The sequence below is a fragment of the Notamacropus eugenii genome, chromosome 4 (genome assembly GCF_028372415.1).
Source record: "Notamacropus eugenii isolate mMacEug1 chromosome 4, mMacEug1.pri_v2, whole genome shotgun sequence".
Lineage (NCBI taxonomy): Eukaryota > Metazoa > Chordata > Mammalia > Diprotodontia > Macropodidae > Notamacropus > Notamacropus eugenii.
Window position 1 is genome coordinate 324419146 of NC_092875.1, and position 21760 is coordinate 324440905.

Here is a 21760-nt window from a genome sequence, read left to right on the forward strand (position 1 = left end):
AGGTTCCTTTCTTCAGCATGTGTACCTGTATCTGTATGAGCAGCTAGCTGTCATAGAGGATAGAGTGCCAGACCTGGAATCAGGAAGACTCACCTTCCTGAATTCAAATCCAGCCTCAGACACTTACTAGCTGGGTGACCCTGGGCAAGTCACTTAACCCTGTTTGCCACAGTTTCCTCATCTGTAAAATAATCTAGAGAAGGAAATAGCGAACTTTAATTTTTTTTCCAATTATTTGTAAAGATAGTTTTCAACATTCACTTTTTTATAAGATTTTGAGTTCCAAATTTCTCTCCTTCTCTCCTTCCCTCCCCTCTCTCCAAGACAGTAAGCAATCTGATATAGGTTATACATGAGCAATTATATTAAACATATTTCCACATTAGTCATGTTGTGAAAGGAAAAAAACAACAAAAGGGGAAAAAAACATGAAGAAACCCAAAGAAAGTGAAAATAGTATTCTTCGCTCTGTATTCAGCCTTCATCAGTTCTTTTCCTGGATGTAGACAGCCATTTTTTATCATGAATCTTTTGGAATTGTCTTAGATCATTGTATTGCTGAGAAGGGCTAAGTCTATCAAAGTTGGTCATCACACAATGCTGCTGTTACCGTGTACAGCATTCTCCTGGTTCTGCTCACTTCACTCAGCATCTGTACATGTAAGTCTTTCCAGGTTTTTCTGAAATCTACAAGATCTATTAATTTCATACCTGCAACATCTCTCCCATCTCTTCCCCTTCTCTCCTCTAACACTGTCCCCACTCTTAGAGCAAGTCCTCATCACCTCACTGGACTTTCGCAAAAGTTTACTGGAGGGTCCACCTACCTCAAGTCTCTCCCCATTCTGATCCATCCTCCATTCACCCACCAAAGTGATTTTCTTAAAACACAAGTCCTCCCCCATCACTCCCTTACTTACTAAAGTACCAGAGACTCCCTATCATATCTAGAATCAAATAAAAATCCTAATTGGCATTCATTATCTGGCCTCTCCTACCTTTCCAGTCTCCTTATCCATCCCCCAACCCCCATCAAATACCCTTCATGTGGCGACACTGGCTTCCTTGCTGTTCCCCAAAGAACACACTAATCTCCTGACTCCAGACATTTTCACTGGCTGATGCCCTCATCTGACAACATCCTCTCTTGTCTCCCGATTCCCTGACTTCCTTCAAGTCCCAGCTAAAATCTCACATTCTACAGGAAAATTTTCCCATTCCTCTGAATTCTAGTGCCTTCTCTCTATTGATTATTTCCAGTTTATCCTACGTGTGGTTTGTACACAATTGTTTGCAGGTTGTCTCCTCCATTCAACTGTAAGCTCCTTGAAGACAGGAATTGTCTTTTACCTCTTTTTGTAGCCTCAGCCAGTAGAAAAGGGTCTGACCTAGAGGGCCTACGTGGCCTCGAGGTCAGAGTTTCCCCATCCCTGCTCTAGCCCATGGCACCAAGGCTCTTCCTGGCTCACCCTCTGAAGCATTAAACCCTTTTCTGACTCTGTTGGGTCTGCAGATCTCTTGCCCAGTGCTCTTTCTCAACTATACCCCGCACTCTCCTTTAGCGCTGCTCTTCCTGAGACTGGAAGTGAGCTGATGATTTCTCAAGGGGAGCCTATCTCTAGGGGATAAGACGATAAGACAGAACCATTTTCTCAAACTAGAGAATCAAAACCTAGAGGAGCAAGGAACATCATAGAAGAAGATTTATGTTATCATGTGCTTTTAGGGTTTTCATTGTGGTTGCTGTTGGGGGAGGTGGGAGGTATAGGGCCGAATGAGTAACAATTACTAACATCAAAATAACAATAACCGTATTTGATGCTGTTGTTTAGTCATTTCCAACTCTTCATGACCCCATTTGAGGTTTTCTGGAAAAGATACTGGGCTGGTTAGCCATTTCTTTCTCCAGTTCTTTTTATACATGAGGAAACTGAGGCCAACAGTGTTAAGTGACTTGTGTGGGGTCACACAGGTAGTATCTGAGGTCAGAATTGAACTCAGAAAGATTTTATATGTATATACATATAAACACACACACATATCAATATCACTCTAGGACTGGCATTCTATCCACTGTGCCACCTAGCTGTCCCAATAATAGCATTGAGAGCAAGTATTTATATAGCCCAAACAGGGCATAAAGACCTCTGCATGTTATCTCTTTTGAACCTCACAATAGCCCTATCAGTTGGGTTTCTATTATTATTCCCATTTTATAGACAGGATAAATGAGGTAGGGTAAATGATTTGTTCAGAATTAGACAACTAATAAATACCTGGGGTAGGAGCTGAACTCAGGTCTTCTTAACTCTACATAGAACACTAACAATCTCATTTAAGCTCCAGGATAACCTTGTGAGGCAGATTTTACAGATGAGAAGTCTGAGGCTAACAGAACTTCAATGATGTATCCACAACAAGTGACACACGCGGAAATCAAAGTCAGGGCTTCCTGATACTCCATCACCAATCTAGAGCTTTACCCTTCCCAAGCCCTCTCAAAATGTGGTCTCAATTGTCACTAGAGCCACAGGCAGAGAATGCTGAACCTGGAGTCAGAAAGACCTGAGTTCAAATCTTGCCTCAGAACATATCCTAACTAGTGACCCCGAGCTCAGCTCTGTCTGTCTCAGTTCTCTCATCTGTAAAATACAGAGTTGTCATGAGGATAAAATGAGATATCTGTAAAGGACTTTTGCAAACATTAAAATACTATACAAATGCTATTATTGTTGTTGTTATTATTTTGCATTACCCATTAGAGTCTTTGCATTTTGGGCACGTGGGCTGGTTTTCCTTAAAGTCTCCAATGTCCAATGCTAGGCAGTGCAGTGGATAGAGCACCAGTGCAGGAGTCAGGAGGACCTGAGTTGAAATCTCACCTCAGACACTTGACACTCACTAGCTGTGTGACCTTGGGCAACTTTAACCCCAACTGCCTCATCCTGGGTCATCTCCAGTCATGCTGATGAATATCTGGTCACTGGATTCAGATGGCTCTGGAGGAGAAGTGAGGCTGGTGACCTGCACAGCTCTACCTCACTCAAAACAAAGTCAGGTGCAAGTCATGTCATCGTTTCTCTGATGGCATGGTCTTCTTCAGCCACGAAGGATGAACACACAATGTCCAATTCAACATCTACCACACTGGTAGTCAGTTAATAAATATTAGTTGAATTGAATAGAACTGAGTCAATCAGCAAGTCAGTTATCAAGCATGTATTAAGTACTACTGTGTACCAGGCACTGTGCTAAATACTAAGGCAAAAAACTCTCCAGCTCTCAAGGAGTTCATGTTCTAATAAATGGAGAAGAAAAATGAATAAAAGGAGAATGAAAATTTCTGGATTGTTTCCTGGTCAAGAGCTAGCACAAAGTTGCTGGCAAGGAACAGGGAGGATAAAGGAGCAGATCGTACCTATATCTCATAACAAAACAACTCATTGAGCTGGATAGTGCAAGATGTGTTATGTCCATTTTACAGATGAGGAAACAGAAATGAAAGGATATGCCCATATTCATATAAAGCAAACGGGGTCAGGATATGAATCCTGATTTTCTGATTCCAAACGTAGAACTCATTCCATGCCCCCAGCACTGGATTCAAATTACTGCCTCCTTAAAACTCACCCTACAACATCCCAAACAAGCTGATGCCCTTTCCTGGCTTCTGTTTCCTCAACTGTCAAAAGAAAATGTTGACCGATGATTTTTAAAGATCCTTCCAGCACTAACATTCTGTGATTCTGAAAATATAAAGACTCTCTGTAAATAAAACTCCCCTTTTTTGTTACAGTTGTATTGATGCCTTATTTTTTCAGTACAGTCATTTTCCCACATACATCCCCTTCCCTTCCTTCCCTAGTGAATATGTTCTTGTAACAAAGAGAAGTTAAGCAAACCATGACCCTGTCTGGCAGTGTAGCTGGCATTCCATACATGCAGTCTCTCACCTCTCTGCATGGAAGAGGGAAGTGTTTCATCGTCTGCTTTTTTGGATCAAGGCTGCCCATTACAACTGACACTTGATCCTTGCTCTCTCTGCGAGTGGTCCTAAGGATCCCCTTTCTCTCAATATCAACTTCCTTCTCTCTCTCTCTCCTAAACCAGAAGGTGATGGAGTAGGAGGAAACCAAAGACTCTATAAACTGGCATTCTAGGAAAGGACAGAAGAGCTATCTCTGCTGGGGAAGCAGATGAAGTAGTTAATGGAAGGCTTTTTTTTTATGGAGGCTGACCACCTGAGGACAACAACAAAAAACTGAGAAAAGCTCCTTTGGTATCTACTTTTCAATAAAGATTTATGACACAACATGGACAAATAATGTGCTGAGAGCCATTTGTGGTTGTCTGGTGGGGAGCAAAAAATCCTGAAATTCCTTTGTATGAAGTCACTTCCCATCAGGACCTTTGAAAGAATTATAGTTTTATCCAGGCATGTGCCTCACCCTCAGCTGGGAATTGAATTTTAAATCAGTGATGGAGCTATTGCTGTCTCTTTGAGGTCACTAAAAACTTATCCCTGGCTTTTTATAGATATGACCCCTTGCTCTAAGCCTTTAAATATTTTTTCTCTTATTTGATCAACCATGTCAAACCTGAGAGATGCAAGGGTGGACTGCTTGCTTCTTGACATAGGAGACTTCTGTAATTGTTATGTGAAAGGAGACTCTTCAAACCCTCATTGCCCAAACTTACTGAGAGCTCTGGTGTTCAAGGTCTTTGGGGATCCACCACTCAACACTCTCTCCGTTGTAAAGGATTGGAACCTCTTTTTGTGCCAAGGACCCTTTGGCAGACTGCTGAAGTCTGTAGACACTTCCTCAGAACAATGTTTTTAAATGCATAAAAATCCAGAGGACTACAAAGGAAAACAAAAGCAAGCCACAATAAAAATGCAACTTTTTCCCTTCTGAATTCATTGACCTCACCCCTCCCCACCCCCACCTATAGAAATCTAACTATGGAGTCTTTGGGGGTCCACAGGCCCTAGAACTCAAAGACAGTCAGCCGAAACACAGATCCTGTGATTGCCTTATACCACAGACAAATGCTATTAGTGACTGTAAAATTAGACAATCCCTTTAAGTCCATCCTGGCCTTTAAAAGAGATTACCTCCTTCTCCTTCCCTTCATCCTCAGGAATGAAGAGAGTAACCTGCAGTTCAAATGAGGTCTTTCTTGTGATTTGCTCTTATACTATACCCTGTTATTTTCATAGAAAACCCCATCATTTTAGGGCCAAACCAGGCAGGTCCAAGGAAGAATGAAGCAGAAAGCACTTACTCTCCTGTCTCACCTTCTGGAATTCCCTCTCAATGTTCTCCTCTCTGGACCAATCAGTCCCTTGTCAGAATTCTCCCACTCACCACAGTGCTGAAGTGTGCATGCGGGGGGGGTCTCACCAAGACTGGTAAACAAACTCCTTGTGTTTATAAAGCACCTCACCTACATGATGTCAGCTTATTCCCCACCCCTAGGGAGGTAAGAAGTACAAGCACTATCACCTCTACTTCAAAGATGAGGAAACTGAAGCATGAGAGAGCCCATAGATACAGAGAAAGTCTGCAGAAGGGCCGTAGACTGAAGCCTAGGTTCCCTCATCTTCAATTCCAAAGGCTCCTTGTGCTGCAGTCCTGTGTCTGGGTCAAATGCCAGTTCACACATGAGCTTTCATACCCTCTGGGTACCTCATTCAGCTACTAGGGAAATTCTCCCAGAAAGAGTCAAGTCTTGATTTCTTCTTCTTCAGCTGGTTGGTTGTGGAATTTTCCTTTTCACCTGATCTAACGGGGATGATAAAAGCACCTACATCCCAAGGATAATTTAATATTTGGAATAAATTTGGATAAGATAATATTTGGAAAATTTGGATAAGATAATATCTGGAAAGCTCTTAGGAAAGCCTGGTATGCAGTAGGCACTTAGCAAATGCTCGTTACCCTCTCATGATCAAATTTTTAAGAGCTCTCGAGTCCTTTGCTGTTCCTTGACTCTCTTTTCTCTGCGTCCATTTCATTTAGCTTGTTTACTCCCACTCAAATCCCCTTGATACCTAGTTTTCCTCATTGCTTTCATTCTCTTCTCTCCATTTTCTCCTCCTCTATCTCCTTTTCTGCCCTTATTTTCATCTCCATCTAACCTTTTCAAAGAGAGACACTGACAGAGAGACCGAGATAGACAGAGAGATAGAGAAAGAAACTGGGGCACTCAGAGACAGAGGAAGGAAGAGAAGGAAAGAGAGACAGGCAGACAGAAAGAGAGAGATAGGGAGAGAGAAACAGAGAGAAACAGGGACATCCAGAGAAGACAGACAGATAAAGAAAAGGGGAGAGAGAGAGAAGGAGGGAGGAAAACAGACAGACAAACAGAAACAGAAAGAGACAGGGACAGAGACAGACAGACAAATAAACAGAAAGAGACAGAGACAGAAACACTACAAAAGCCCCTCGCTTTTCCCATTCTTTAGCAACTAGCACAGGAGCCTGGTCATGGAGTACAGCTGTGTACACACCCTCCCCTGGAAGATCTAGTCTATGAAGATATCCCTATGGAGGGGGGTAGGGGGGCGGGCAACCAAGAGTACTGGAACTGAATATCAGGGAGCCTGAAGGTCTGTCCAGCTCTCTGTCACAAACTCAAAGAAATGATAACATTCAAGGTATTGCAGGCTCCATCTGTCCACCCTTCATGATTCTTAGGAGGTCTTCCCCTACCACTATGGGCACCAGTGCTCTCTCCTATTTCTACAATTCCTCACCTCCTGCTTTGCTTTGTTGTGGGGGCTGCTATACTGTTTCATGAGCATCCATCCCTTATTTTACTACCTAGATTGTAAGCTCTTGAACTTTTTGATAAGTCTATATCATCCTTTGGTTTTCAAAGCAATTTACAGACTTTATCTTCATGATCTCATTGGATACTGGGAGCTCACTTTCAAAGTAGGTTGTTATTTTCTTATCTGACATATGAGGGAACAAGCTCAAAGTTAAGTGACTTGTCCAAGGCCACACAGCCTGAACCTGAATCCATGTCTTCTGATTCCAAATCCATTGCTCTTTCCACTGTAACTTATTTCACTTTCGCTCCAGAGATGAAGAAACGTGCATTTATCTTTATTCTTCCATATTACTTAACCTCTACATACACACACACACACACACACACACACACACACACACACATACACACACACACACACACACACACACACACACACCATCTGGTAGTCCCTTCATTCAGCACACTGCCTTACACATAACAAGTATTTAATAAATGCTTTTTCAGTTGGATTGACCTCACTTTCCTCATCTGTAAAATAAAGGCATTATAAATTATTTCCAAGGTCTCTTTCAGTGTTAACTTATAATCTCTTGATCCATGTAGAACAGGGGTCTCCTTTATTCGTTGGCTTTCAATAAAACTTCCTGTATCTTCTATTCAATATGACAGAACACATATTCTAGAGTTTACTATATATATGCACATAAGAAAAAAATGGACTAATTAATTTCAATAGGATAAAATATTTACCAAAATATTCCCCACACCCCTTGACAAGCTTCTTGGACCTCTTGAGAGTACAGCTCCCTGGGATCCCCTGACATAGAAGGGGGTCAGCTGTCATCAAACACTTATTACATGTTTACTATGTCCCAGAAACTGTGCTAATTGATGGGAACACACAAAAAAGTCCCTTCCTTCAAGCAGCTAACATTCTAACAGGGTAGACAATATGTAAATAATTAGCTACATACAAGATATAAAGAAAAACGGAAGGTAACCTCAGAGGGAAAGGCACTAGCAGTCAGGGGAAGCAGGAAAGACTTTCTACAGAAGTTGACATTTGAGCTGAGTCTTGAGCTGAGCCAGTGAAAGAAAGAAGCAAAAGTGAGGAAAAAGCATTCCAGACAAGGGCGACAGCCAAAGTCACTGAGACTGAAGATAAAGAGTGAAGTGCAAGAGAAACCAATTAGAAGGCTAGGAAATGAAATACACTCCTACTCCATCCTTTGCTTTGTAATTAAGTTTCAGAAGTAAGAAAACAGGGGAAGGAATAGTCAAAACACTGAGTCCAAAGGGGAAAAAGAAAAGGGAGCCTTCAGTGGAAACCTTGACAAAATGTAGTGAAGTCACGAAAGTCTGAAAGTAGTACAGATAAGACACTAGCGAACATCAGTGACCTTGGGAAAAGGCAGCATTTGCCAGCTTATGCTGCGTCTCTGTCACAGAATTCAGAACTCTGCAATGTGCTACCTTGTCCTGTAACAGTTTCATGAGCCTAGCTCCTGTCTAACTGCTAATAGCAACTTCTTTTGTATCCCTGCATCTCCCTGTTCAGAACCCAGCACACAGAAAGGTCTTCCCTAAATACTTTCCAATAATTGTTTCAATTACAACCCCACCCCTGCCTCCAAATCTGACTGGTATCATGAGAAAAGTGCTCTTAGTAACAGTGACCTCAGTAAGAAAATGGCAATTAAAGTGATGAGGATGAAGGGAATAGAACTGATAAAATTAAACAAAACATCTTTATTTGAATTGAGAGTTTAATAAAAACTTTCACAAATATATATTATAGGTCCTGTTAATTTTCAGTCTGTACTTAAACGCTATTTTGTCTTTCAAAAAGATGTCATTTTAAGGATGAGCCCTATCTTTGGAGGCAGAGTATGTAAATTTGCAGGGCAATTTATGCTTGGGGCAGCTAAGTGGTTTAGTGGATGGAGCACTGAGCTTGGAGTCAGGGGAACCTTGGGTTCAAATTCAGTCTCAGACACTTACTAGCTGGGTGACCCTGGGTGAGTCACTTAAACTTGTTTGTCTCAATTCCTCATCTGTGAAATGAGCTGGAGAAGAAAATGGCAAACCACTCCAGTATCTTTGCCAAGAAAACCCCAAAAACGGATCAATGAAGAGTTGGACACAACTGAAATGATTCAACCCTCATAATTATAAAATTAGATGGCATTTGTTTTGTACTCATGGGAGCTTGCTAGATTTAGAGGAAGTGGGCCTGGGTTTGAATTCCACCTTTACCACTCATTACCAGAAGTGGCAAATGACCATGTCTCTGGGTTTCCTCATTTATAAAATGAGGGGGACTCTGAGGCACCTTATAATTCTGAATTTATGCTCCTATGTACTCATTCACACATCCTGCTCTTCTGTTGTTCTCAAATGTCTATTGTCTGCAGTCATTCCATTTATAGGGTCAGAGACTCTTCCAGCTAATGTGGAACTTGAAGAAAATCTGTTACAATGCCCTCATTTTTCAGGAGAGAAAACTGAAATCCAAAGAGATATGACTTGGCCAAGGTCATCCAGCAGAACCAAGACTAAACCCCAGATTTTCTTATTCCCACTCTGGCCCTTCTCTTTATCACAACGCAGCTGCCTCCCCAATTTACATGACTTCATTTCTAGATGAAAAACATCTATTAAGTATCTGCTGTATAGTGATGGGTGATGCAAGAGAATTACAAGTCATAGGGTTTGCCCTTCGGGATGTGTGTATAATATATGTATATCCGTTTATATAAGAGAAAGAATGAGACAGACACATTATATATAACATATATTATATGTGTATGTGTGTATATTAGAGAAAAAAAAAGATAGACATGCATTTAGTACATGTACAAAATAATGGGGAAAATGTGGCAATATACAAGACTATAGAAAGAAATCAGGTTAGTAGTTGTTAAGAGGCTGGGGTTAGTATTTTTTTGAGACTACTCTGTCTGCCTTCTCTGTTGAGCCATGAGTACCTATGCATGGTACACACAGATTTCTTTATTTCCCAAGCATTTCAATAGTGTGTCAGGGCTGGAAGGGATCTCAAAGATCCCTTAGTCCAAGATTTTCATTGTATTAATAAGGAAAATGAGGTCCAGAAAGAAGTGACTTGCCTAAGGTCATATAAGTAGTAATTGGCAAAATTTGAACCAAGGTCTTCTGGTGTCAATTTCAGTACCACACCACCTCTAAACCACCTAAATCCTAGCTCCCTTCCCAACTTCATGTACCTATCTCCCTCATTTCAACCCATCCAAACAGATCAAGTCCACTTATCTAAATTTTTTTTCCAAATTATAGGTCAAACTGATGGTTTCACCATTCCCTCCAATCATGCCATTCATTACTTCTTGTGACTTTGTTCACTATGAAAGGTTCATGCCAATAATATTAAACACCTGGCCACTGCACCCACTTTGTATAATAAATAAATGGCCCAAACCAAGTAGGCCCTTCTCTCCTGAAGGTATCGTTTACAGATCCATCCACTGCTTAGTGCAAAAGCAATCTAAACTCACCTTTCTCTCTCACCCATCGGCTGAAAGCTGTTATCATAGGATAATATACAGTTAGAGCCAGAAGAGGCCTCAGAGATCATCTAGTCCAATATCCCATTTAACGGATGAAAAACTAAGGTCTAGAGAGCTTAAAGGACATATCTACAACCAGTGAGTTGTACATAGTAGGGTCAGGATTGAAAACCAGAACCTTTCATTTGAAATTCAGAGCTTTTTCAGTATGCCTTTTCCTCTAAATGATATTACTATAGAAAGAAATAGTCATGATAATAGTTGGTATCTTATGGCATCTAGGTGGCATAGTGGATATAAGAGCCCTGGGCCTGGCACCAGGAAGACCTGAGCTCCGATCTAGCCTCAGCACTGACTAGCTGTGTGACTTTAGACAAGTTATTTATCTTCCATTTGCCTCCGTTTTCTCAACTATAAAATGGGGATAATAGTAGCACTTACTTCCCAGGGTTTTTATGAGGACCAAATGAGATAATATTTATAAAGCACTTAGTACAGTGCCTGGCACATAGTAGGCCCTTAATAAATCCTAGCTATTATTATTACTGCTGTGGCAACTTAAGATTTGCAAAGCACTTTATGTGCATTCTCACACGAGCTTCACAACAACCTGGCAAGGTAGCTATTTATTATTCCCATTTTATAAATAAAGAAACTCAGTCTGAGAGAGCCAGAGAGAAGATGAATGACTTGTCCAGAGTCTCACAGCCAGGACCTGTCAAAGCCTGGTCTCCTCTCCAAGCTCTGAGCTCTATGCACTTTTACAAGCATTCTCTCTCCAGTTCTACTTATCAAAGGTTCAAGTAAGGAAAGAGTTCAAGTCTGATACGCTTTAAGAAGCCTCCCCTGATATAGAAATCTATTTTGCCCTACAGGAAAATAGAGGGGAGGGGGATAGGAGAAGGGAGGGTAATAGAAGGGAGGATAGAGATGGGGAAGGGGTGGATGGGGTGCACACTATCCTGGGGTGGTGCATGGGGAGAGATGGGGAGAAAGTTTGGAATTCAAATTCTTGTGGAAGTGAATGTTGAAAACTGAAAAATAAATAAATTATATATTTTTTAAAAAAGGAGGCTTCCCTGAATACTTGCATGAACTGATACAGGATGAAGCTAGAACCATGAGAGCAAGTTTTACAATAACCATATCCTAAAAACAGAAAACTTTGAAAGAATTAAGAATATTGATCAACACAGTGACCACATATACTGATTGTAAGGTGACAGACTCAGAGTATAGAATGAGACAAGCATTTTTGGACATGGCCAATGTAGGAAGTTGTTTTGCTCGACTATGCATATTTGTTACAAGGATTTTATTTTTCTCTTTTTTATGGGGTGTGGAGAGTAATAGAGAAAATAAACTTTTAATTAAAAAAAATAGCTTCTCTGGCCACCTTTGTTCACAGAAATCTCTCTCTGCTGCCCTTATAGTCTGTACCCTTCATTTCACACCTCATTTTCTGCCCTGTAAGCTATCTTTTCAGGTGTACAGATTTCATTACAAGGTCATGCAACTCCAACAAATTTGCACCTCCAAATGAATATCATGGACTTCAAAGCATTTGAGAGGCTCTCTCTCTTTACTTTACTGCATGCTGCCAAATCCTTACAAAATGTTGGGAACTCCTCTTTGGAAACTGAATTCAGAACCTGGAGCACATTCAAGAATCCTCAGTGGTGGTAAATTTCCATCTTTTGAGGGCAGATCTGATCTTCGGGAGTAGCCAAGCCATTCTAATTGGAGACTGATGGATAAAACAGGCAATGGATCTGAACAATACTATTTGAGGTCATCCTCTCTTCTCCCTTCCACACCCCTCCAAAAAAAAGAAAGTGCGATCGTCAGCAGCAAGACCCATTTTTCTGGTCTGGCTGGTCTGGCCATTTGTTACTGAGCAATGACTGCTACATCCACTACCTGCTCCCTTCCAAGTTACCTTATTATCCATTTTTCATATCCTTGAACTCATTCAGGTTGTCTCCCCCAACTGAATGAGACCATTTCAGATTTGTCTTTGTAGTCCTATAGGGCACTTAGATTAACAAACCGTCACTGACTGACTGATTGGATATTGGAGCTGCGCAGGCACTTCCCTGAAAATAATTTTTAGACATATAAGTTTGTAAAAATGAAGTGAAAGATATCTGCCTCATTACTACATAGTAGTCCCTCTAACTAGATCTCTTAGAGGGCAGGGACAGGACTAGAGCACTCTTGGACTGTTTGTATTCTCCCTATGTGTAAGCATATTCAAACCCAGCTCAACATCGAACACACACATTAATAAGTGCTTGATAAGCATGACTGATGCACGCTTGTAGAGGACCTCTAGCCTTGTCTGTTAGCCCTAGGTGAAGCTTGTAGTAAAACAGTGAGACTGGTTGAATCCCTTCCTGGAAGTCCCATTCCATAGGTCACATGGTGCTCACTCTCCACTTCCCAGACTATAGCACATGGCCATATTGGTTGGCTCTACACACACTACAAGGCTGTAGATTCTATTACCTCCTCTTCCATGTTCTACCTTCCTTTATTAGAATGGAAGTTCCTTGAGAGTAGGAACCTTTTTGTTTTCATTCTTCATCCCCAACACTTAGAATACAGTGCATGACTTAATAAATGCTTTATCATTATCTATCTAGATATCTGGTGTAGGGGAGGGAAATGGAAGGACTGAGGAAATGGAACATATAGGATTATAGATCTAGAAGTGAAAGTGACCTCAGATACCTTGAGTCCAACCTTCTCTTTTTATACATCAATGAAACTGAAGCCCAAGGAGGTTAAATAATTTTTCCAAGGTCACACAGGTAGCAAACACCAGAGCCAGGATTTGAACTCAGCTTCTCTGGCATCCAGAGTTCGTATTTACATTCTTTGCACTGTACCCTGCTGCCCATAGATTTGCAGCTGGAATGAATTTCAGAGATGATCTATTCCAACTTCCTCATTTTACAAATGAAGGAGAGCTGAGGGGAAAAAAACCCAAAGGGTGTGACCTTTAAAAGCACTGTCACTGGTTCAATACATGTGCTGAGAGACGGGGAAGGGCAAGGTGTGAGATTTTATTCATAAAAACATGGACAAGCATTTCCTCACTTGAAAAACTGGCAAAATGACTGCAGATTCCAGGGCTGAGAGTGTGTGTTCTGGGGGATGATGGTTAAATACATGGGACAGGATGATGGGGGCTAAGTGATGGGAGGATGGAAGGGGGATATTCATGCTTAGTTTTAATCATCCAATTGAGCTATACTTAGAAGGTGAATGTTACAGCAGGGAGAAGAACCATCAGGAGAATGAAAGACGTATAAGCAACCAAGAGAAGAAGGCCACATTTCCCCCTAGCTCCCAAAGCACTCAGAGGAGACTCCACACATTTCAGCTTTAAATCACAGACTGCTTACTGTATACTTGACCACAGTACTCATATGTACTATGAGTACATGTCATCTGCTCAGCTAGTCTGGGAGCTACTCAAGGCCAGGGCATCTCTCCCACAGCACCTAGTATAATTCTAGGCATTAAAGAGACTCTTGATGAAGCTGTGCAAATGATGAATCTCTGCCCACAGGCAGAGAAATGGCCAGCTGGTCATCTGCTGCTGTCAGACCTTCTCATAAGGGGTATTTTCTGCAAAAGGGGATCTCTCTCTCTCTCTCTCTCTGTCTCTCTCCCCATCTTTCTATCCCCCTCTTCCCCTCTCTCCTTTCTGTCTTTCCCCACCACACACACACACACACACACACACACTCGGACAACCACAGGGCAGAACATTAAAAGCAGGCGCAACTTAACACACTGTAGTCCCTTAAGAGGGCCCCACTTTAAATGAGGCAACCTGTGTACACTCACAAAAACCACTGGGTGGTGACAATGCCATACTTGGTTCCTTGCCCAGTGGCCTTGCAGCACTCACAGAATGTTTAAAAACCACAAAGAGATAAAGAACAGGACCCACACTAGCCCAAGGCTCCTAAAACTATACTAACAAGCAGAAGTACAATGTTCTCAGAATAAGCTGATGTGAAAGGCTGGGGAATTCCCTTTCCCTTGAAAATTATATTCTATAAGAGGAGTTCTTAAGGATTTTGAGGTCAAACAGCCTTTTGGCAGGCTGGTGAAGCCAATGGACTCTTCCTCAGAATCATGTTTTTAAATGGATAAAATACTAAAAATTTCAAAGGAAATAAGATATTGAAATACACCTACCAAGACAGATATATACATACACATGCATGCGTATGCATGTATATGTATATGTGTGTGTGTGTGTGTGTGTGTGTGTGTGTATTTAGGTCACAAACCCCAGGTTAAGAAGCCCTGCTCTAAAGGATACCTAAAATCCTATTATGAGAGTTTCATTCCTTTGACTTTAGGGTAAATCTTCAGTTAGTTCTAGGCTGGAGGTATCAGACAGACCATTCTGCTCACCACCAGAGGCAGTGCCAATAAAGGGCACTAGACCTGCCACACATTGTATTTGAATGAGAAGAGTCCTGGGCAGAAGTCACAGAGCTGTCCAGATGAGGAAAAGGTCTCTAAACTTTTAAAAGTAGGTTTGTCACTGCTTTTCTCTTAAATGAACACAGCCTAAGGGGCAGAAAGTAAGATGGAACTTTCCAAATGTCCTATTGCCCTGAGGGCTTTAGGGTAAATCTTCAACAACAACAAGAAATCCTCCACAGAAATATAAAACCCTCTGCGAAGTGGAATGCAGCAAATTGTTACCAGTTTTTAAAGTGTGTGGCCCAAAGTCTATGTCATGGTTTTGCTTTATTTTGGGTGGAACACCTTGTCTTCACATCACATTTAAATTCTCTTTTTTTTTTCTACATTTAACTTTTTAAAACACTATCCATTCATCACTTAATCCTTACAATGACCTCACTATAACCCTGTGATGTAGGGAGGGCAAAAATAAACTGTAAGCTCCTTGAAGGCAGGCACTGTATCTCCAACTTATGGTACAGTGTCTGATACATAGTAGGTGCTTATTAAATGCTGATTTAACTACTAAATTTAAATTGTTGATTTAAATGCTGAATTAAATTGAACTGATTAAATTAAATTAAACTGAATATTCGCTTTATAGGTAAGAAAACTGAAGCCTAGAGACAGAAAATGAATCATCCAAGGTCACGAAGAACCATGTTTACAAACCACGCCTAATGATTCTCCTTCAGAGCAGATTCTTAAGGTCCTCCTCCTAGCTCAGAGATGATGATGAGGATGATATAATATAATAATAACAAATGAAAGTACTGGGGAAAGGGAGGGGGACAATAAAACAGGAAAAGTAAAAGGGAAGGAGTCTGGAGATAGTCTAGGCAAGAGTGAAGTGAAGCATGGCTAGGGTCCTTCCTAAAATGTGGACCCAAGGAGAAAGTTACCAGCGAGGCAGGGAGGGCCCCTGGAGACAGAGGAATCTAAAGAGAATTCAGGTAAGACATTTCCAGGATGCCAGTGATGCACAGTGGCCACCCCATCCATCCCTTTAGGTCTAGATACATGACTAGACCTACTATTTATCAGTCATACACCTCCCAAATGATAACCTTCATGCCACTGCTCCTTGATAACAGGCACCATGTGGGCTACTCACTCCCACCAAGCACCACTCCATTGACCCTGAATGACCCATATTTTGAATTCTTTAGAGACTGTAATATTCTAGAACTCTCAGGTATCAGGCATCACCAGAAATACACTGATGCTAAGATGGATCTTTGTTTCATGGAGAAAGCCGGGTCATTAAAGGCACTGTGCAATTTTCCCAGTGCCATTCAGGCTTCTCCCCTCTACAGCTGGATGATGCACTGAGTCTGACATTGAATAGGAGGAGGAGAGCAGGCTCCTTTGCCTTTGAGAGATTTCAGAAGGCACAAAAGGAGGAAATGCAACTGTAGAGAGGAACAAATTACAGCAAAGGATGGTCCGCTTAAAGCCACATGGTGTTCAGTTTATTCATTTCTATGTGTACTTGGATGCTACAGTCACTGGAGATAGACTGGACCTCAGACAGCAGTTCTAAAAGTTCCCTTCCATTCAAGTTCCAATCTCTGTCTTCAGTTCAAATTTGAAACAAATTATTAAGTGCTGACTGCATGCAACAGACAAGGCTAGGTGCCGTGGGGCTACAAAAATAAACTCCAGTCTATGATTTCATAATCTAGTGGGAGAGAGAAGACATGGACATAAATAACTATAATATGAAATACATCATCCTGGGAAATGAACCAATTGTTGGGGGGGGGGGGGGGACTATTCTGAGGAAGAAAATATTTCAACTAGGAGATCAAAGGACTCATGGAGAAGGTAGCATTTAAACAGAGCCTAGAAGAAGGGGTAGAATTTCAACTGGAAGAAATGGAGAGGTCTTTTAGACACAGGCTATGCTATGGACTAATGGAAAGATGTAAGAAAATGAAGGACAAATTCAAAGGATTAGAAGTAGTAAAGTTTGGCAAGCAAATAGTATAAAAAGAAAAAAATATATAGTGAAAAAAGGCTACATAAATGGGTGGTGCCAGACTGGTGGAGAGTCTCAAAAGCCACGCTCATTTTGATTCTGGCTCATTAATTAACCAGTAGTCATAAAAGGGTTTTGTGTAGAAGAGCTATGAACAGGAAGATGGGTCCTGTGTATAGGAAGATGGGGTGGCAATTATGTGCAGGATGAAGCAGAATGAACATTGATTCTGGAATCAGAATATGGGAATTCAAATACTGTCTCAGACACAGTCTACCTATGTGACCTTAGGCAAATCATTTAATCTCAAGGTGATTCAGATTTCTTTACTTGTAAAATGAAAGTGGAGGTTGGACCTCAGAGGGCCCCTGCAGTCTCTCCCTGCTCAAGATCTATGCTTGTATGAAGGAGAGAGTGGAAGAGGAGGAGATCAGGAAATAAGGAATCTTAGGAAGAAGTTACTGAATAGCCTGGTAAGAGTAAATGATGGAGGGTCTGCACAAAGGTGATGACAAGGGGAGATGAAAGGAAGTGATAACCAGTGAAATGCTGAGATAGAATCCACAGGACTTGTGTGGCAGCATGTCCACCAAGGCCTCAACCATAGTGTAAGAAATAATATTATGTGTCTTGTCCTGAAATTCTTAATCTCACTTGAAACAAAGATCTAAAGTCTTCCTCAAATAGAAGATTTAATCCAATTCCAAGAGGGATCTCCTCAGAAAATAAGTAGAGGGAATATCCCTTGTTAAGACAGAAAGGGTCCCTATGTTTATTGTTGACTAAATCAAGGGAGGTGAACTTTTTGTTTGCCTAGACCAGAGCTTTAGTTTTCTGGAGACAGACCATTAACATTATTCTGTCCAGAGCCCTCTCTTCCTCTACTTCTATACTATTTCCTTGATGAGCTCATCAGCTCTCATGTATTCAATTACTACCTTCTATGCAGTTAATTCTCAGATTCGGCTTGCCAAAAAGATTACTTAATGGAGAACCCACACAGGGTAAGTGTGGTGGTCAGAAAAAGTGACACAAGGACACTCACAAGATCTCTCTTAAGAACTCTGGAACTGATGGTGTGACGTGGGAGACACTGGCATAGGACTACTCAGCATGGCATGCTCATAAGCAAAATGGAAGAAGCTGAAAAGAAATGCAAGATGTGCAAATTTAGAGAATCCACCCCAAATGTTCACATGGACTATTTGTGGCTGACTTGTGGTAGAGCATTCTGAGCTCGTGTTGGTCTGATCAGCCACAGTCAGAAACACTGTTACTTGACTCTAGCACAGTGATGTCATTTTGGTCCTCTTCAAGAACGAAGGACAACAACCTCCAACTTGGATAACTCATCTTAAACTCAATATATTAGAAAACTTGAACATACCATCTTTTCTACAGAACCCTCTCCTCTTCCTAATTTCCCTATTACTGTCAAAAGCCTAGCCAAGGCTTCAGACGTTACCCTCAACTCTTCACTCTTTCTTTCCCTCCCATATCCAATAAGCTGCCAAGTTCTGTCATTTCTACCTTTGCAACATCTCTCATATACACTCCCTTCTCTTATCTGACACCCTGGTGCTGGTTCTTATCACCTGGAGTAATGTAACAAAGCCTTCTGGCTGGTCTCCATCTCAAGTCTCTTCCCCATTCCATCCATCCTTCACTCAGCTATCAAATTGATCTTCCTAAAGACAGGTCTGACCATCTCATGCCTCAACTCTAGTGGCTCCTACTGCACCCAGGATCAAACATAAAATCCTCTGTTTGGCATTTAATGCCCTTCATAACCTGGTCCTTTCCTACTTTTCCAGAATTCTTTTTTTTCTTTCTATTTTTCCCCCAGAATTCTTACACCTTACACTACCTCTCCTTCCCTCACAATCTGCTCTTTTTGTATCTCCAGTGCTTAATAAAATGCCTAGCACACAGTAGGTGCTTCAAAAATGCTTGGTTTCTTGACTATATTATAGTTCTGTTTTGTGAATCAAAAACAAAACAAAAACACACAAACTCTAAGCCTAAAAGTTGTACCTTGTTTTATTTTGCTGTGGAATTTTTCCTTTGTTTCATAATTACAATAAAATGTAAGAGAACACTACTTGGGTCAGGAAGAATTTCAGTCAGAAAGGGAAATTGCCCATTTAGATCTCCCTCCAAGAAGGAATGTTTGTTTACTAGACTTTTGGCTAAAAAGCAGAAATTAAGAGTTTTCCTCCCACACCTAGCAACTGAATAGTCAAGGAAAATGATGGAGAAGGAAGAGTCAAAAATATTACAATCTGGTACAAGTTAAAAAAGAGAGAAACTGATCAGGAGAACAGAGTAGATATATATGATACCCAAAGAAATGAATCTAGGTGCTGAGTGTTCAATAAACACAAAGATCCCAGCTTCAAACTATCACTTCACACCTTCTGAAAGACAACTTAAAAATAAATATGTAACCAAGATAGAAAAGATAACATTATAAACAAATTAGAGAAACATGGAAATATGTGTGTGTGTGTGTGTGTATCAAACGTATGGATCTAAGAAAAGTTTGTAACCAAGCAAGGTATATAGAAATCACAGAAGACAAAATGGGTTAATTTTTTTGCATAAAATTAAAGAGTTTTTGTACAAACAAATATAGCTAAGATGAAAGGAGAAACTAACTGGGGAAAATCTTTGCAGCACATTTCTCTGAGGTCTCATTTCCAAGCTACACAAGGAACTAACTCAAATTTATATGAATAAGTCCTGACACTTGGAAGTCAGGAAGAAGATATGGTTTTGGTATGGAAAAGAAGAAAGTTCAATTTTGGATACAAATCTGAGGTGTCAACATATTATTCCATCCATATCCTATTGGGCTCTCTGTTAACAAAACTACCAGATTTATTCAAAATACGTTTATTAAACAACTACTGTGCGCCCAGTCCCATATACTAAACAAACACCACAGAAAACTCAAGAGAAGGAAAAGACCTGGTTCTTCTCTACACCGGTAGACCTTACAATCTCATTTTCCAGAAAAGAATAAATAAAACATGTAAATTATTTCTCAAAATAGACTGTACTTTAAAGGAAACAAATCAAACTTATATTTAAAAAAAAAAATCTTCTGAGAGAGGCCCAGTAAATAAAGATGGTTGGTTTCAATTCTCACCCGCCTACTCTAGTACCTAATCTCACCATGACCAACTAAAATCAGCCCCAGACCCCTGGCAGCCACTCAGCTTACTAACTGTAGCTCAGGTTCAATGATCCATCTGCCCTTTCCAGGGGACATGAAGTCATGCATAAAGAAAGACTCTGAAACCACATACTTTAAAGCCCTTTTAATCTTCAAACCTCTCTAATGGAAAGAACACCAGAAATGGGGGAGGACCTGGGTTCAGATCTGGACTCTGTTCCTACTTTGGGATCTTGAGCAAATCCCTTTGAACCTCAATTTACTCCAAAAATAAAGACTGAAGCTCACATGTCCTCTGAGGGCAGGGCAGATGTTTCATCATCATTCCTCTGAAATCATGATTGGTCACTGTGTTGATCAGAGTTCTTAAATTTTTTAAAAGTTGTTTATTTTTATAGTATTGTTGTCACTGTATAAATTGTTCTGGTTCTACTAATTTCACGCTCCATCAGTTCATACAAGACTTCCTTTTTTCTCTGAAGACAACCCATTCATAATTTCTTATTACACAATAATATTCTATTATATTCACATACCATAATTCTGTCATTCTCCTACTTTTCTACTATAAAAAGGTACTATAAATATTTTTGTACATATACATCCTTTTCCTCTTTTATCTCTTTGGAGAACAGAACTAGTGGAAATACTATTGGACCAAAGGTTACATATAGTTTAGTAATTTTTTCCTATCCTAATGTCAAGTGAGAATTACTAAAAAGAGGTACTACCCCTCTTCAGTGCCTATTTTACATCCTTTCATATATATCATTTCTGTCATTTTCAAGACATTTCTGTGAAGTAAGAAAAGGGAAACAGTACTCTCCTTCACTTTAAGGATTATGTAGAGCAAAGAGAAAGGACATTCCCTGGACAAATATCAATTTAATGGGTCTAATTCACATCATGGGGTAACCATTCCTTTTCTTCCCCCAACCCACATCCAATCAACCAACTAATGAATATTTGCTGGGTTAACTGTGGGTCTAGCCCTATGGACAAGAGAAATAATATTTAGTTTCTTTAGTTCAAGGAACACTAGGTTCCTTGGGCTAGGATAGATGATCCATATGAACCCTTCTAGAATGAAAATGCTCTGACTCCAGCTAGGGATGCAGGTCTGATAATGTGAAACAATCAGTGAATGACATATGAGTGATATAACAGAATAATCATGAGCTAAATTGGATGATGTGGACTACACACACAATCAGATATCTGAAGAAGGAAAGATCAGAGTAGGATGCAGGAGTCATCAAGGTTTCATGGAGGTGGTACAACCTGAGCTGTACCTTAAATTAGAACAAGGCATAAGCAAAAGTACAGAGGTGGGTATGAATAAAAAGACTAGACTGGCTGGAGTGAAGGATGCATCAAATAGACATAAGGTTTTAGAGGTCAGGTAGAGCAGTTCACTCCCCCCTTTCTCTGGATCCGTGGCTTCCCATCTGTCCAAAGGAAAGGGTTGGACTGGATGACCTTTAAGAACTCTTCTAGATCTAAATCTATGATCCTAAGGAATCTCAGGGGCTATAGAATAAAAAATAAGGTATATTTCCAGAATTGGGGACAAAGTGCCACTTGGGCTTGGGTAACAAGAGAAATTGTGGTTTCCAAGGAAATAAAGTGACCTCCATTATTGAAGGCATCATTCTAAAATGTAACTATCACGAGATCAACTGTAATCTAATTAGTTATAATTCATCTCTCATGGGGCTAAATTATAATGACAGAAGTTTTCTGTAACTGATCATAAGAACCAATAGTTAGATAGTGAAG

The 21760-nt window shown here is 40.5% G+C and overlaps 1 protein-coding gene across 16 annotated transcripts in view; it reads right to left on the bottom strand.

Moving 5' to 3' along the window:
* The window catches only part of CTIF (cap binding complex dependent translation initiation factor), a 490358-nt gene that overhangs the window by 363011 nt on the left and 105587 nt on the right, over positions 1 to 21760 (bottom strand). For 13 of the 16 annotated variants that reach the window (XM_072605161.1, XM_072605155.1, XM_072605145.1 and 10 more), the window contains one exon: positions 4699 to 4861. The exons of the other annotated variants lie outside the window; for them this stretch is intronic. The gene's annotated coding sequence lies outside the window, so the exon portion shown is untranslated. The remainder of the gene's footprint in view (positions 1 to 4698; positions 4862 to 21760) is intronic. 16 annotated transcript variants of the gene reach the window in all.